Raw genomic sequence first — 19,706 nt, 5'->3', positions numbered from 1 at the left:
ATTACGAACTTGTCAAAGCCCACTAATAAACAATCTTGATACAATGTCCCGTGGTGCTGTAAACTTTGTAAACTGACTCCGTACATCGTGGTTTTCAATCAAAACACATAAGCATGTATCTAAATGTAAGCCCAGTTTGTATATTATATGTTTTTGATTATTGGTTAATCAACTGCCAATAGTAATAGTTTATATGTCTAAGGTGAGTGAGCCATTGTAGGGCAATAAGATTTAAAATCCTGCGTATTTTGGCGTGCGGTAGTGTAAGAAGTTCTTTAGTGCTGATGTCTTTGAGCGACGTAGACCACTTACTGACTTCTTGATATTATATTAATGTATTAACCATAATATTGATATTATTAAATAATATTAATATTGAACAAAGCCATCAGACATTCTCGTACCATAAGACATTAGTGTGACCACACGTTCTATTTTTCAGCGGGACATTCCCTATTTGTGTATACGTCTCTGATTATCTTCGTAAATTTTCTAAATTTTTAGTTCTCTTTGGCGAAATGTTCTAACCGCAGGAGTTAGGCATACAATAAATATAGATATAGGGAAGAGGATAAAATTATGGAAGAAAATGAAAAATTCAATATAAATAACTGCAGGTAGGTAGATCGTATATTGAAATGACAAATTATCATAAGAAAGTTTATAGAAAGATTGTGACTTTTTTAGTAGACAGTGTTGCTAGTACCGAATAAATAAATATGTAATTTTTTTGCAAAATGAATAAAATAATAAAAAAATAGAACAAAAAACTGTTACGGTTCTCATGGTCAAAATACTTAGACCTCCGTGGTCGAGTAGTGTGTACACTGGTTTTCATGGATACACCGCTCGGGTTCGATTCCCGGTCGAGTCAATGTAGAAAAAGTTCATTAGTTTTCTATGTTGGGTCTGGGTGTTTGTGGTACCGTCGTTACTTCTGATTTTCAATAACACAAGTGTTTTATCTACTTAATAATCAGAGTAATGTATGTGATGTTGTCCAATATATATTTAAAAGAAATGCTCATCGAGTATTAGAACTTTTTCTCTATAATATACCTAGACAGACTGGAAAATAGGTTACTTGATAATAACTAGCAACAATGCACCACAAACATTGGCGTGGTACGAAATATAAACAATTCCTTACATCGCCAATACGCCACCAACATTGGGAATTAAAAACTTATGTCCGTTGTGTAACACAACAATACCAATTGTTGCTGTTTGGCAGTAGAAAATGTGCTGTGGTGGTAACTAACCAGACACACACGCACAAAACCCAACCAAGTAAGCTTATTAAATTTATCGAGAAGTACGAGATATGACGACCTCCGTTGTCGAGTAGTGTGTACGCCGGTTTTCATGGGTACGCCACTCCGAGGTCCCGGGTTCGATTCCCGGCCGAGTCGATGTAGAAAAAGTTCATTACTTTTCTATGCTGTCTTGGGTCTGGGTGTTTGTGGTACCGTCGTTACTTCTGATTTCCATAACACAAGTGCTTTAGCTACTTACATTGGGATCAGAGTAATGTATGTGATGTTGTCCAATATTTATTTATTTATTATTTATTTATATAAAAAAATCTTAGCCAGAAAAAAAACAATTATTTAAGGTTTTATAGATTTAAAACTGTGACAACATCTATAATGGTCCTCTAAATCTTGAGCGCAACATCCCTTAGTAAGCATAAAAATACCTGCTGACGATATCGGTCTTTCTTTAATTTTACGGGAAAATTAGACTTTAAAGACTTGTACCTGATCTGATGATAAATTTTTTATACGATCAGACAGACGCCATAATTTGTATAATATTAGATATAAGATCTATTTCGTTTGTAAATATATTGATATGTATCGTCTTAACAATCATTAAATATTTGTGTAATTGAATAATAAAATCGACGTTTGATCATGTATTTTTAGTTTTTATTTTATTCGTAAAGTTCGCTATAATGCCAAAATTCTATCGGGCTTATGGCACTATGGCGAATCTTGGCTTATATCAATTAACTAGCGACCCACTCCAGTTTTGCACGGGTGCAAAGGTGATATTAAATATACTTTAATTTGCCTTTATATACAACGTTATATATATATACATATGTCCCTGCATTTTGAATCTGTAATATCTTCGAAAATATAATTGAAATTAGATGCTGTTTAGGACCATATTGTTCTATATTAAACGCACAATGTACTAAAGATACTTAATTAGATAAAGATTAATGCTGTATTGCTTAAACTCGCTTCGTAAATGAGCCATTATTTCTCTTAAAAGGTAAAAGAAAAAAACGGGTATTATGGGTTATCCCTAATAGATATGCCATCGCGGTTCTGTAGAACTTTTTATGGTGTTCAATACAATAGTACATTATTTTGATCTATCTTCTAGAGTTAAGGCAACTTTTGCAATGTTTAACTTGTCAGTGTTTCTCTATTATATTATGCATGTATTATATATCAACCTTCCTCTTCAATCACTTTATCAAATATCAAAATCCGTTGCGTAGTTTTAAAGGTATACATGGGGACAGACAGACAGCGGGAAGCGACTTTGTCTCATACTTAGTAGTCAAAAAGACCATTATATTTAATTTTCTGTACACAATTTTTGTGTTGCAGTCGTAATTTAACTGTTACTCCACTTTGTATAACGAAGATAAACCTAATTTGTATATGACATTCTTCTGATCTCATCAGTTATTCTTCAGCAGACAGCAATAGTTTATACAGCTACTCTGAATGAGCCTGTGTAACTACAGGCACAAGGGAGGTAACATCTTAGTTTCCAAGGTTGGTGGCGATGGTGGCATTGGTGATGTAAGGAATGGTTAATATTTCTTACAACGCCATTTTCTATGGATGGTGGTGACCACCTCCAAACGGAAACACAACAATTCTGAGTACTGCTTTTTGGCGGTAGAATATCTGATGAGTGGGTGGTACCTACCCAGACGGGCTTGCACAAAGCCCTACCACCAAGTAAATTTAAGCTATAATCATGTAGAACTAATTGATAAATAAGAATTTATCTCAATAAAAGACTATATTGATGATAAAAAGCGTACCTACAATTCAATAATTGTACTTTCAGAACGAAGTTCTTTTACTTGCTAGAGTGAACTGGCAGAAATCGACACGCAAGGAAAGGGCGTTATGCCCAGGCGAACATTCCCTCTCTTTCTCTCTCTATCTGTCCCTTTCATACGCCTTAATTCAATATAACTTAAACTTACTTTTTGTCATTGTTTTAATTCACACAGGATTTTTAATAGTAATTTTGTCATTGTTATTTAATTATTCTCAGACGTTGGAATAGTTATTTAATAGAATAGTTTATTCATAATAATATGAAGCGAAAGAAACTCCATTCCAACTCACGATATTACCCGTTTTATTCATATTCGTATTTCAGATTCTATTTTCAAACCTTAATTTATTCTTAACTAGCCCGTTCCGACTTCTTACAGATGTAATAAGAATTGAATTTGCGAAATATAAAAAAAAAAGAAAAAAGTATTCTTTATTCAAGTAAACTCATCAGACTGAGAAGCACTTTTGATACCTCATGTTACAGTGTTGATTGTAAACCTAGCACCGGTTCGAAGAGCCGAGATGCCCCAGTGGTTAGAACGCGTGCATCTTAACCGATTTTACGCGACCACTGAAATTTCATGTGCTTAATTTGTGTTTATAATTCATCTCGAGCTCGGCGGTGAAGGAAAACATCGTGAGGAAACCTGCATGTGTCTAATTTCAACGAAATTCCGCCACATGTGTATTCCGCCAACCCGCATTGGAGCAGCGTAGTGGAATATGCTCCAAACCTTCTCCTCAAAGGGAGAGGAGGCCTTTATCCCAGCAGTGGGACATTTACAGGCTGCTAATGCACCGGTTCGAAAAGTAGATTCTACCGAAAATAACCGACAAGAAACTTAGTAATCAAAAAGTCGCTGTGAAACTATAAAGATCGTTTATCTTTATCATAACTGACTGACATTTTAATATTTGAAGATTTTAAATTAACATGGTTATTTTTATTACTAACAGTATTTAAAACGGGATATTTACCATGTTCACGAACAAGACATTCGGATATAATGTCGAATATCGAGCTCCACCAAATAAAAATAAAAAACATGGTAAATATCCCGTTTTAAATACTGTTAGTAATATTTGAAGATGTCGGAAAATCGTGCCTACTGAACCAAAACAGTTATGTTTTACGGCATAATCGTTTTACGTAAACCCTTATTTATCTTGTGGCATGTAGCTCTGATGATATACAAACAAACGAAACAACGGAATAATGAATAATCCTTTATAAATAAAATATAAATTATTAGTGAAATATCTTCGATTGTGGAGCTCGTGTACGTACATATCGGAGCGTGGTTACTTTGGTTGTTGATTTGGATAAATAATGAATCGAGTAGTTGGCAATAATGTTTGATGGCTGATTTACTTTTAAGAGCGGGTCACCCCGAATGGAGTTGTAAGTGTTATGGCAACGCGAGTCGTTATGTTTGGACAGGCGATTCGAATGCGATGGTTGCTTGCAAACCCATTTGCTCTTAATCGAGATAAATTATTGTAATCTTTTGATATTACTGTGGTGTACGATTATTGAATCAATTAATACAGTGATTAGACGATATTAAATACGTTTTATTTTGTGAATATCTCCATTGCACGCCCATATAGTCTTCCAAATGTCGGATCAATCCCCGAAACCAACTGTTCGGCATCCTGCCCCTGCGACATACACATACGCGTTACGTACCTTTTTATTCAAAATTCCCGGTTGAGCTAACCGAACTATGCTGACATCGCTGCGTAACATAACTTACAAACTAATTATAAATAAATATTAGGTATATCTTTTATCGTCGTATACTCAGACTACTAATATTTATAAATACGAAAGTAAAGGTCTGTACTTAATACTGTCTGAAGAGGTCGTCTTCTCCAGGGCCGAACCGTAATTTTATGGGGCCCTGGACTAACACTACTTAGGACTATCACCTAAGACTTATCTGAACGTAGACTTGAATTAAATTAATTGAATGGGTTCGATTAATTGCAGGACTCGCAGGACTGCAAACCATACGATCTGTTTAATTTAATACAGTTATGGATTCTTTCGCATTATCGTTTATTTTTGACTTTGACTTAACTTAGCTGGGGCCCCATTGAATACACGGGGCCCTGGGCTGAAGCCCAAAAAGCCATATGGTAGTTCCGGACTTGGTCTTCGCACTTAAACCGATTTAGATGAAATTTGATATAATTTGAGTCCCAGAGAATGACATGGGTTAGTTTTTATCACGGACATCATCCCTAAAGGATGTGAAGGGGGGGCGGAATTTTGTGTAAGAAATTAAATTTCTTAAGTAAGTAATAAACTACTCATTATAATTTAACTTCTCGTCAACTTATATAATATTAAGTGTTTTTTGACCACTCAGGGTAATAAGAAGATTGTTATAAGGAACTTTGTTTAGGATGTATGGTAAAAAGCGGTTGAATGTTTGTGTGTATGTTTTATAATAATGTTTATATATTATATATTTATAATCTCTCGAGTAAAGCCGTAGGTTTAGCTAGTGAACGCGCTAAAGATAGTGTCGTATTTCGACGTGTATTTTTGTTAATATGTCAAGTGCTGAGACTTATTATTTAGCTACCCACGGGTTATGGTTATGGGTTTATACACGTTTTAGATTGAAAAACAAACATAAAATGAAAAATTCTTGCATTTTTCCGTCTAGTGAAGTTGCAATTCTCGGCTTTTCTCTCGTACGTACAATATGCTTCTTTTTTTAAGGTATTGATTGGCGGACGAGCTTATGGGCCACGTGATGTTAAGTGATCAACCGCCCATAGACAATGGTGCTGTATGAAATATTAACCATTCCTTACATCACCTATGCGCCACCAACCTTGGGAACTATGATGTTATGTCCCTTGTGCTTATAATTACACTGGCTCACTCACCCTTCTAACCGGAACACGACAATACAGGGTACTGTTATTTATGCATGTATTATACATACAAACCACTCTTTTAAATGTCTATGTTTATTGACGAAAACCACATTTAAATACGTTGCGTAGTTTAAAAGATCTAAGCGTACAGACAACGGGAAGCGACTTTGATTTACACTATGTAGAGATTGATGAACAAAAGGGTCATTTCACACGATCGGGAATCCGTTTTCGTTTTTTTTGTTCCACTATAATTTTTCGCTAGATCCGTCTACCTTTTGTTTTGTAATCTGATTACGAGGTCTTATACTTATAAAATTGACTATCAAACAAAACACGTGCTACTGCCTACGTGTCGTACTACTTCCGCCGGTTCTTTTCCGTATTTTTTCTGTTCTATAGGTGGCAAACGAGCAGGAGGTTCACCTGATGAATCAACTAAAATCGACTACCACCCATGGACATCAGCAACACTGGGGGGCTTACAGGCGTTTGCGGCTTTTGAGAAATGTGTAGACTCTTTTCTTGAAGCTTTCTAAGTCGTATCGATTGACAGAAAATGCCTTAAAATCACGCTGTTGTAAATTTTCGTACATCAAGGATGCGGATGAAACCGCGAATTCTGACGTAGACTTGATAAACAAAAAATAAGATTCTATGTTAAATAAATACTACGCATTTAAATCTTAGACTTGTTCGTGCAAGCCTATGTAGGTAGGAATCATCCGCTCATAAGATATTCTACTGCCAAACAGTGAGTATTACTGTGTTCCAGTTTGAAGGAAGAGTGACCCAGAGTAAGCTCGTGACGCATTGGTAATATGAGAAACTATTAATATTTTCTATAGAGAGCAGTGGTAACAACTTACCATCAGGTGGCCAGTTTGCCAGCGCGCGACAACTATGTCAATAATCCAATATATATATTAAAAATATGATTACCAAGTCTATAGACGAAGGAGACCATTTGCATTTGTTCTAATTCGTCACTTCCCCTTCCTGTAAACAAAAATCTCACCGCGCTTGCAGTTCGCCATTCCCATGCAAATCACCAAAGTTTGGAACATTAAACAAACCCCAAATCGCTAATGTGCGGCCATCCGTGACGCTTAATCTGTTTCGTCCCTCGTGCCTGTAATGCCAGGGCTTCGCTGAGCCTATTACATCGCTAATGTATACCAGAATACTCTTACAATAAGCTTCAATCAGTTGAATAGTGATGAATAAATTTGATATTAACAGATTACTGTCGACGTCACTACGCCAGTGATATTACTGATATCACGGCTGAACGGATTTTAATGAAATTTAGCTTAGATATAGATTATAGTCTAGGATAGTAAATAGACACTTTATCCGGACAAAATACACCTAAAACTGTTGATTTTTGATACCACAGCGATCCCTTTTATATAAACCGTTCAAGAAAATTATTTTAATGTTTGGTTGGCTTTCCGCTTTATCCCATTTGGATGTTAAGAAATAATTGCAGTCAGCTTTGTTAAAATTGAATATAATGTTTTATACACACATATTTTAAACTATCACTGTCGTTTTTCAACAGTTCTTGTTATTTGGACCCTGGAAATCTGCGTTGAAATCGATTGGACGGCGTAAAGCTTTTTAGCGTGTATCATGAGATACTGAACCGTATATTATTCAGAGACGGATCCAGGTATGAGCCTAGCCAATACTCAAAGACCGAATTACGTCACAATTATTTGAGTACCCTGTACTGACTGATATCTTTTTTTTATATTTTATAATACATTATAGAAATTAAAAAAAAATGTTATTATACAGAAAAATGATTTCGTCATCATGCCAAATATGAAGTATAATAAAAAAGGCGATGTGCTGCCGTCACAGCTTTCAAACCAATATAAGATGAACTAATACTATGTATGTCGTCACAATGTGTAAGTAAATATAAGTAATAAGTAACAAAAACTTGAGTCATATAGTAGTCTTTTTTATTATTATCTTTTTGGCTATTCTATTGTATTCTATGGCCGAGACTTGACTGTTATATAGAAGTTGGACTGAACTTTTCGGATTACAAATAAATGGCACAGCTCTCGTTTTATAGGTAATAAGTACGTTACTAGTTATTTCGAAGAGTTTTATTTTAATATTAAAATATATATCATGATATTATTTGATAGTAAGACTTTGATACTTGGTGATATGGTCTTGTGCAAACCCAGGTGGGGTACATAAATCTGTACAGCAATTCTTAGTATTGCTTTATTCGATTGGAAAGGTTAGTGTTCAAGTGTAACTACAGGCACAAGGGAGACATAACGTCTTAATTCTTAAGGTTAGTGACGCATCAGTTGTTTCAGGAATGCTTAATATTTCTTACGTCAGTTTTTATGGTACCCATTTACCATCAGGCGCAGAGCCGTTTCAAGCTGTGCTGGGGCACCCACGAATTTGGGGCCCTTTTGCTATATATTTTTTGGTTTAATTTGGTAACCTGTTGGTTCTTCGGGGCCCTCTCAGGACGGGGGCCCTGGGCACGTGCCCCATGTGCCCTATGGTAAAGACGGTTATGAACAGGCGGCTAACTTGCCCGTCCGACCTACTTTGTTGTATGTAGAGTTGAGTTACATAATCAACTTATATGCACTTTTTGAAATTGAATCGTCATTTTCAGGTTTCAAAATATAAAGATTTCACTAGTTCCGAATAGAAATACTAGCGAGAAGCCACAAGATACAACCTACTTTTTCAAGCAATTAAATTACAAAATATTTTTAATACGTATACATTTTGCGTCGTACGGACGACATTATTCATTATTATATAATTATGTATATAAAAATGTACATAAAAACATAATTAAAAAGGTTTTGCGTTATCTGTGCACTAGATACTAGCCAGTCCTCGACGGCGAAATAAAAAAAAACACACACAATTACTGCACGAGACTTGCATCTAAGACAAATATATACAATTTTATATACAGCTAAGTTCAATAAATTTACAATTTGAACAGATGATTTAAATATCTTAAATAGAGCACACACCTTTAAAATCAAAATGGCATAATATCCTTGTCTAGTGTCCTATATAACTATTGATGTCCTCCTGACTGATAGATGCAAAGCAACCTTACTCTAAGGAGATTTGTCAACTCTGCAGGACTTATACTTGGTGGTAAGGCATCGTGCAAGCCCGTTTTGGTAGGTACCACAAACTCATTAAATATTCTGCCGCCAAGCAGCAATACTTGGCATTGTTGTGTAGGATGAGTGAGCCAGTGTAACCACAGACAACAATTTAGTTCCCGAGGTTGTGACCACTTAAACATCAGGTTACCCATTTGACGCCTATATACAACATAATATAAAAAAATATTAAAGTGCACAGGTTTTCACGCAAACATGTGCTTTCCTTTTCCCCCTCACTCTCATAATCCGATGGGAAGGCAAATCACACGACCGGAAAGCGTTCAAGCGCCGAACCAACAGCCTCACCTCCTTATAGAAGTAACACACCTCGAAATTCTAGATTCCACCTCTACCGAGAACTTTTCGACAAACTTATTTTTTTACTGACTTAATCAACCTCTGGATTTGCAGCCATCATAAACTAAATATTAGAACAACAAGGCAATCAAATATCGCTTTGCATCATAACTCAACTACACGTTAAAAATAACTGTTAAGAGACGAAACTGCATGTGATAAACCAAACCACACCGGACTTGAGAGGTGGAATATGCTCCAATCATAGGCCGCTTAAGAAGGGGCCAGTAGTGGGAGAATTAAAACTTTTTTACTTAAGTTACCTATTAGATTCAAATCTGTTTAATAGCTTAAGATCTACGATAGTCAGTAAGTCAGGACATTGAACTCATTAAAGTATGAGATATAATATTAATTAATAATATATTAATTTAAAACTCTTATATAATTTTAGATGTAAATAAATTTTATATTTATAAAAGCGCATTTTTAAAAAAAACCGAAAACAGCATTTTTCACTACATTCGCAATAAGAACTAGACTATAATATGTGAATTAAATTACAATTTAACAAAGCACTATTAATAATTTCTGGATTAATTAAATTAATACAATAATTTTAATAATGTTAATAAAAAAAACAACATCAAGACAGAGACAATTAAATTTTATTAAATATAAAAAAAAATAAAGAACATCAAAACATTAAAAAAGCAGCAACAAATAAATAAAGCTGATTAATTCAAATAATAAAAATAAAGCAAAAAAAAAAAAGCGTATAAATTCGATTAATTTTAAATATATACTTACAGCATCTATTTTATTAAATGCACAATACATTTAAACCTCCTCACACACTGACCACGTTATAATCTGTTAACGATTTCGAAAATCGAACGTTATTTAAAAAAAAAAACACAGATTTTCAATTACAATTTTAATTATGACACGAAAACGTTTTATGTATCTGCCTATCCTTTTTCCGAGCGAACCTCTCCCTCTGATCCTTGTACACGATAGTCCGGGATTTAGGAGGCGAATTTACAACTCTACGTATCATTTATAATGTTATTTACATCGGATTTTGTATTTTTTATTCATGGCGTTAAAAAACGAGGCACCGTCAGGTGTTCGTACGGTTTTTTTGGTGCGATTTCGTTGTGGCTCGGGAAAAATCGATACAGTCCCCCGCGCACGTCCGTCTCGGCCCGGGCACGGGCGGTAACTGAGGGCTGACACAATAAGTGCTGCCCTCTAAAATATATCGATGCGCGAGTGACAGATTAGTATGCACTTAAAGCTTTTATAATGCTTCCTCTCTTTATTGTTTCGCGATCAAATAAATAATATCATACAATACAATTTAAAAGCACAAATATTAGCATTTTTCGTGACGAAAATCGTCAACCATTCCGCCTAATATTCTACGTTAGATATTTTTAGAATAGAATGTTCCGTTCGTATCCGTCTCCTATTTAGATTTCTAATTTATTAAATAATCTAAACACATATAACAGATCACGATTGATATATATGTGTTTATAAATACAATCTAAATTATAAATAACATAACACACATCTTTTTATAAATAAATATTAACAATATAACCACAAGTAACGCCCATAATGTTTATATATAAAAATGATTGTATTCTTGTCCGCTTTCATTCCTTTTATCAGATTGTGTTGAATTTTGGGTACTTCCGCCTATAAAGGTCACTGACCCAAAATATTATGCATTTATATATTTGTTTTTCAATGTAAAAATTTTATATACTACCTGGGGTTATATAAATTAATGACTGCACAATGGTTCGTTTATCCTGTTCCCATTACGGATACAGGAACCGTACCTACTGTTTTCAGAAAATCTTTTATGGCTGTAAGACCAAGTAGAGCTGACTTGTATTCGTGTTAATATTAACATAAATAGAGGATTGAGTCAATTTTTGTTTCCAGCTACTCTTCTGTGAGACCAAGCATTTTATGGAATAGTAAACTTTGGAAATCCGCTGATTTTGAAAGTAACCACCACAGGTTTGGACTGCAACACCGGAAGGTGGGCAGGTGATCTTTAAGGAGTATGTTTGCTCGATTTTTTTAAGTCATAGCATATTTTTAAGGCGTAGTATATATGTAAGAAGTAGTGTGACTAGCTCTTCTACTAGGTCTAGGTCTAGGTCTAGGTCAAAAGGTTGGAGAAGATATGGAACAATCGCGGGATTAGTTTTTAATTGCCTCTGAAACGTGGACCCTGAAAGCAAGAACAAGGGAACGGATTGACGCGTTCAAAATGTGGTGCTGGCGGAAAATGCTAGGTATTAAGTGGACAGCTCGCCGCACAAACGAATCCATCCTAAACCAGCTTCAGATTAAGGCACGTCTCTCCACCATTACTACTTAACGGGTGCTTCTTTTCTTTGGCCATGTGGCTAGGCAGGAGGACAGCTTGGAAAAACTTATAATGGTTGGCCACGTGGATGGGAAGAGAGGTAGAGGAAACGCGCCGTCCCGGTGGATAGATACAGTAAAGGCGTCTACAGAATGCCTGGAGGAAATGGTGCGAAGTGTACAAGAAGAGCCACGCGCATGGTGGTCACGACCCTCAGTAATGAGGAAACGACTAGGAAGAAGAAGAAGAAGTATATAAGAAGTATACTTTAAATACATTGTGCATTTAATATTAATATAAAGGGCCCTGTACTGACTGAAAAAACGTGTATGTAAAGACATTCTAGTATTCTTGTAGTATATTTATTTAGTATGAGCATTGCATCCGTGCGAAGCCGGGGCGGATCGTTAGTTTATATATACAAAATTCGCACTATAATTATACTGTTTTTTTGTGACTAATAATTATAATTTTAATACTTATAATTTTTTTTTTATGATGAATTGTCTATTAAAGCATAGACATCGGACATACAAATATGTTTTTTTATTGATAGAATATTTGATGTGATGTCAAAGGATAGGAAGGCCCAACGACTACGGACACATTTTGTTTATTATACTCCGCTTCAGAAACAAAAACTTTTGCGGTCATATTTATTAAATTAGATTTAAGAGCACAGAACATTTATAAAAATTAATAATAATAATATTATTCATAAAAAAAAAACAGAGCAAATTTGGTTATTATGTATATAATATTTTTTTTAATAAAAATTATTTTATTTTATTAATTATTTATGTAACTTATTAATTTAAGTACATACACTAATTGTAATATAATTTCATTCTTAGAATTTTGTCTAAATCAGATGTTACTGTTTTTTTTAATTTGTTTGTTATGGTTTAATTTTTAATCTAGTAATTTTAATTCTATTGTAAATTTTTATTTTTTTTAATTAATTTGTGCCACTAAAATGTTCTTGGTGTCTCTTGGTAGGGCTTTGTGCAAGCCCGTCTGGGTAGTTACCACCCACTCATCAGATATTCTACCGCCAAATAGTAACCCAGTATAACTCAGTATTGTTGTGTTCCGGTTTGAAGGATGAGTGAGCCAGTGTAACTACGGGCACAAGAGACATTACATCTTAGTTCCCAACGTTGGTGGTGCATTGGTGATTTAAGGAATGGTTAATATTTCTTACAGCGACATTGTCTATGGGCGGTGGTGACAAATTACGTTAATAACTGCATCACAGTTTGACACTGTAGCAGTTATTAATAATATCGTTCACATCTTATTAATAATATAATATATTATTATTATTAACTCCTTTATATTTAAGACATCAGGAGTTATCTCGTTAAAACATGCTTGCTTTCAACCGGGTTGTTTTACGCCTTAACAAATAGTCTTGTATTGACTTCTGTTGTCTTCTCTTGTCTTGCTATGGTAGTTTTTATCTGTCTGTCTGTAAAAACTATATCTATAAAATCTATAAATGTTTTTTGTCGCCTTTCGTGTCTTGAAAAATTTTTGTTAAATTCGTAATTTAGTGATTCTTCATAAAATTATTGTTATTTTTTTTTTAGTTTGCTGTTTAACATCTAAAGTAATCAGTGACCATTACCGTCTTTACCAAAGGGCACAAGAGGCACGTGCCCAGGGCCCCCATCCTGAGAGGGCCTAGATTCCTATGAATATACGAAAATTACCGCATCGTTTTTTTGAAACTATACTTAAAGCCTGGCCAAAAGCAAATTATTTGTACATGGTAATAAATATCTACCAAAAGGGCCCCAAATTCATGGATGCCCAAGGGCCCCAACATAGATTGAGACGGCTCTGTTAGTGACTACAGTTATATATCAATAATAAATTATAAATATTAGTTAATTAAAAAAAAATCTAAACATTGTCGTTGCTGTTGATATTTCACTACTGGCGAAAATAAATATATTATAGCATTATATATATATATATATATATATATATATATATATATATATATCGGAGCGTGGTTACTTTAGTTGTTGATTTGGATAATTAATGAATCGAATAGTTGGCAATAATGTTTGATGGCTGATTTACTTTTAAGAGCGGGTCACCCCGAATGGAGTTGTAAGTGCCATGGCAACGCGAGTCGTTATGTTTTGACAAGCTTCTCGAAGGCGATGGTTGCTTCCAAACCCATTTGCTCTTAATCGAGATGAATTATTGTAATCTTTTGATATTATTGTGGTGTACGATTATTGTATCAATTAATACAGTGATTAGACGATATTAAATACGTTTTATTTTGTGAATATCTCCATTGCACGCCCACATAGTCTTCCAAATGTCGGATCAATCCCGAACACAACTGTTCGGCATCCTGCTTCTCCGACATCAGAAGTGGGATCAGAACACATATCAGACCACGAAGGCTCACTCAGCAGGTTAACAACGCCAAAGCTCAAGCAAGCAAGAAATACAATGGACGTCTCGAAGAAAACATCCCCGCTGACGTGTTTTTCCTGCGGCGAGCGAAGCCACATATCGACGCGTTGTGCGAAGAAGGAAAAACAAAACAAGCGAGTCGGTTGTGGAACGTCGAGTGGATGTATGCACGATGAAGCCAACTGTAGGCTTATTCTTTATTGATAACGGTGGGCAGTTTTCATTTTGTTTTGATTTCGGTGTTAACAAATTACTTGGTAAGAGGAAGCATAGCATAGTGACCCTACTAGAGATTGACTTGGTGACAAAATTGGCCTTGGTGGCAAATGATGGCCTTGGTGGCAAGTGATTGACTTGGTGGCAAAATTGGCCTTGGTGGCAAATGACAGCCTTGGTGGCAAATGACAGCCTTGGTGGCATGAGATTGACTTAGTGGCGTAAATAGACCTTGGTGGTCTTGCTGGTCGCTTACCTTGTAAAGTTATGCTGCTAGAGAATATTATGCTATTGAGATAGCATGGACGGCTATAATATTCATCGTGTGGTGGTCAGAATGGCCAAGCGTGTTATGATGTGTACATTTGTTGTTTCATTGTTTACAGACGAGGAGGTTTACAGCAACGAAACACACGAGGACGTGTGATAGTGCAGGATGGCCGTATCGGAGCGTGGTTACTTTAGTTGTTGATTTGGATAATTAATGAATCGAATAGTTGGCAATAATGTTTGATGGCATATTTACATTTAAGAGCGGGTCACCCCGAATGGAGTTGTAAGTGCCATGGCAACGCGAGTCGTTATGTTTTGACAAGCTTCTCGAAGGCGATGGTTGCTTCCAAACCCATTTGCTCTTAATCGAGATGAATTATTGTAATCCTTTGATATTATTGTGGTGTACGATTATTGAATCAATTAATACAGTGATTAGACGATATTAAATACGTTTTATTTTGTGAATATCTCCATTGCACGCCCACATAGTCTTCCAAATGTCGGATCAATCCCGAATACAACTGTTCGGCATCCTGCTACTCCGACATATATATATATGTATATATATATATGTATATATGTATACACTTCTATAGCTTCTATAGCTTCTTCTAGAGCTTGCTGATCATGCAAGCATTAGAGTTTAAAGAGTTGTAATAATTTTAGATTTTCATAATAATAAAAAACTGTCAAAAAGCTCTCTTTTAAATACTTGAAAGCTTAGAGGGCTTCATTTGTATTTATATATGTTCAATAGCTTTAAGCTGAGCTAATATCGCTATTCTGATAGCGTGGCGGGAGGTATCACCCTCCTGCGACGTCCACGCCGGCGCGGCGTCCTGGGCACCGGCAAGTTCCACATACTTCATATGAGAGGAAACACGTAAAGCGTATTCCCAGCGTGAAAGAAAAATGTATTTATTCTATCACAAAACTAGAGAAGCTTAGTGAAATGTTTGATGAAAAGCATTATAAAAATATTTCACAGATATTATTGTGATGTCTAATGTCTCGGGCGTTAGACTCGTATTCCGTGACGACGAACAGTATGACGCTCTCCCAGCATGCAACCTCTCAATCACTTTACTCCCTCCCTATATATTATTTCATTAATATAAATTTAATTATATTACTAACAAAAACTCCATTATTTCATTTATTTTATTCTATATATATATTTATTTTATTATTATTAGGTTTTTCTTCATTTACAAACGATTTCGATAATCAATAGACGTTTAACATGCCAGTTATTTTCGGTAGAATATTCGTTCCCAGGAATAAGAAATGAAGGCATAGCTTTACCCAGCGCCCCACTTACCACCAGGGGCCCATTTACAGGTCAATCCACCTACATTCTGAAAAACGTGCTTAATGTGTAACTCACCTGCATATTTAAAATAAAAAATAATAATACATTTGTTAATGTTAGGAAACCAATAATTGTTAAATTTGAGGACAAAAAATGGTTATGTCCCCTTCGAGATCTTTGTACTTCTATAAAGCCACTAGATCAACCAGGTAGTAGTGCCCCTAGACAGTTACCTATCCTGCTTAAGGGATAACCCCATCAGAGCCCGTGTAGGACGTTTACAATCTTATTTATGACTATAGTACAGACATAGGTTGTGATCTACTTTTTTTACATTTAGTTCAAAACTGTGACATGACGATTCAAAGGCTTTTATGAGCCTACTTGAATAAACAATATTTTGATTTTGTTTTTGATTTTGATCATATTATTAGCGTTAGCAGCCTGTAAATTTTCCCACTGCTGGGCTAAAGGCCTCCTCTCCCTTTGAGGAGAAGGTTTGGAGCATATTCCACCACGCTGCTCCAATGCGGGTTGGCGGAATACACATGTGGCAGAATTTCGTTGAAATTAGACACATGCAGGTTTCCTCACGATGTTTTCCTTCACCGCCGAGCACGAGATGAATTATAAACACAAATTAAGCACATGAAAATTCAGTGGTGCCTGGGTTTGAACCCGAAATCATCGGTTAGGATGCACGCGTTCTAACCACTGGGCCATCTCGGCTCTTGATTTTAATTAGCATGGAAATATTCGCGTGTATAGGTTATTTATGTGAAGTATTTGGATATCAAATCGTGCTCAAAGTACTTACGGGGTACTAACTTTTATTTATTGCGCACTTACCGTCGGTAAGTTGAGGTTACTGAGAAACTGTTAAATTCTTTTTTTTAAGATTTTAGCAACGGTTTACAAACCCTCAAAGACGAAACAATTCAGTACATTTTCTCCTGTGTTACTTGTATTTTTTTTAATTCGTCTTAACGACCTTCATTGTATTAGAAAGAAATTAACCAATGTAATTATTATATATTAGTATAGTGTATATATTAGTAATTTCGACCAATGGACGAACTCTAGTTTAAAAGATCGTTGAATCGGAAGTACTATTAACAATAAAGTAAAAAATGTGACGTCGATGTATCACTGCTGGGCGAATCCCTCACCCCTTAAGGAGGCTTAGAACTTACGTGACACACGTGACGAAGTCAAAATCTTTATTCAATATCAGACGCGTTACACTTGCTTATTGATACTCAAAACAACCGATTCGGAAATAAACACCGCGAGCCTGAGAAGAACCGACGAAAACAAGACCGTTTTTTTTTTTATCTCAAACGTAACAATTATTGGTTTCCTAACATTTTTTTTATTTGAAATAGCCTTGAGAAATGCAGGTTTCCTAGAGCACCAAGTACACATTAAGCACGTTTTTCTGAACGTAGGTACGTGGACCTGTAAATAGGTCCCGGGTGGTAAGTGACGCAAGAAATTTAATAATTTATACGTCTCGTTGTCTCGAGAATTCTTTCAGTCGAGAGTAATCTGTATCAGATTTTGCGAATTACTCGTCCTGAACAGAATCCTGAAATAAATATAAATTATTACTGAATTCGTGGTTATTTGGTGTTAATGAAATTTGTACAAAATTAAAATCCAATTTGACCGCGCTATCTTCTTTTTCACTTGCTGATTCGTATTGTCTCAAAATAATTAATATTCTATTTCTCCAGGGCCGAATTTAGAGGATACGGAGCCAAAGAACCAGCACTTCTATAGGTAAGCAACGAAAACACAACAGAAATTTCGAATTCCGATAAAAAACTGATTTAATTTAGTATAAAATATTTGTAAGTATATAGAGTAATATAATTACTACTCACCGGCCAGAAGAGAAAATTACTTATTAAAGAGTATAGATAGATTACTACAACATGACTCAGAAATAGAATGTCCGAAGGACCCAAACTTCGCGCCAAAAAGTAAACCCAAAGTTTTTTAATCGATTACGTTATACTCTATTCCCTAAATATATGTATAGACCATAACAGGAGAAAAGCCAAATAAACAACATTTGACAGCAAATTGACGCGATCTCATTGGTCGAGGGCTTGATTACTCTATGATATTCACTATGGATTTGCGAAACAATGGCGTTTTGAACTTCAACGAAACTGTTACCGGAATTTTGGTAGTAAAATTAAAGTGGAAATAAGCAGTTAAATGTAATGAATAAAGTAATTAATCATAAACTCCTAGTAGTGCACAATATAGCTGAGTTATTAGCGAATCGCGTGAAATACGCAAATCTATGGTTTGTTTATCTTTTTTCCTGCTTCAATTGGAATAGGCTGTACAAGGTATTGACGCATTAGGCGGTAAGATTACATTAAATTTATTAAAAATATATATAAAGAATTAAAAGAATGATAATTATAAACAGTTAATGTAAAGGAGTTTCAATAATTTATTAATTTTATTAATCGTTCATTTTTATTTCTCGTTATATTGTCATTGCGGAGTCCGATATTTGACGTCATACGCTCATCCTTTCTTGTCGTGTTTATACAATGTTGATTGCACGTTAACGGAATCAGAACCTCGAGCGGACCATTTAAAATTGAATAATATCATAAATAAAACCTGTTCATAAGTCAATTTGTATATATTTAAAAACGACGGTTTTATTCACCAACAAACTAATTAACAAATGAACTTATAAAACATCCTACACTAAAAATACATTTAAATAAAATGCACACTGACATGAAGAACAGAGATCTTTGAAACGGCCATGTAATGATGTATCTGTCGGAACATGCGTTTAGTCTTGGGCGTATTCAATTAAAATCATTACATACGAGTACTATAAAACAAACTCGCTTACCGCTGTCTGTCCCTATGTATGCTTAGATCTTTAAAATTACACAACGGATTTTGATGCGGTTTTTTTAAATAGATAGATTGATTTAAGATGAAGGTTTATATGTATAATGCATACACAATATAGTAGAGCACATTGCATACGCTGGTTGAATCTTACGAGATAGATCAAAATAATGTACTACAGTATTGTAGACCTTAAAACGGTCTCCAAAAAAGTCCGCGATGGTATATATCTATCTCTTAAGGATAGCCCACAACAACCATGTTATATCCTATACTTTTTACGAGAAATAATGGCTTATATTCGAAGCGATTTTATTCAATACAGCATTAATCCTTTTCCAATTAATTGCCTTAAATACATTGTGCATTTAATATAGATCAATATGGCCCTTTGCAGCATGTAATTTAAATGAATATTTTCGAAGATATTACAGATTTAAAACGTAGGGTTGCGGTTTCTATTGTCTAATGACAAAAAAGCTGTGAACGTTGTAAGACATTCTACACGCTTTACAAAAAAGTATATTAATTTAGATATATATATGTCTAACTATATTTTTTTTAAAAATTTGGTATGTCAAAAATCCGCCGAAGAGGACCGAGAAATTGCGTCGGTGTTATGCGTACTCCGGAACCTTCTTTGTGCCTCGGAAACTCCTCTAGCTTGGAAGCAAAGGCCTACAGTCGGGGCGTCACGGTAGCATGCGCAGGCG

At 35.1% G+C, this 19,706-nt stretch overlaps 1 protein-coding gene across 1 annotated transcript in view; it reads right to left on the bottom strand.

The window, feature by feature from the left end:
- LOC125074799 (Kv channel-interacting protein 1) overlaps positions 1 to 10,682 on the bottom strand; it is a 102,696-nt gene extending 92,014 nt beyond the window's left edge. The window contains exon 1 of the mRNA XM_047686226.1: positions 10,277 to 10,682. The gene's annotated coding sequence lies outside the window, so the exon portion shown is untranslated. The remainder of the gene's footprint in view (positions 1 to 10,276) is intronic.
- Positions 10,683 to 19,706: the final 9,024 nt, after the last annotated feature.

Source organism: Vanessa atalanta, chromosome 28, assembly GCF_905147765.1.
Source record: "Vanessa atalanta chromosome 28, ilVanAtal1.2, whole genome shotgun sequence".
NCBI lineage: Eukaryota > Metazoa > Arthropoda > Insecta > Lepidoptera > Nymphalidae > Vanessa > Vanessa atalanta.
Note: the sequence above shows the minus strand (reverse complement) of the source record. Positions and strands in the feature narration are given on the sequence as shown.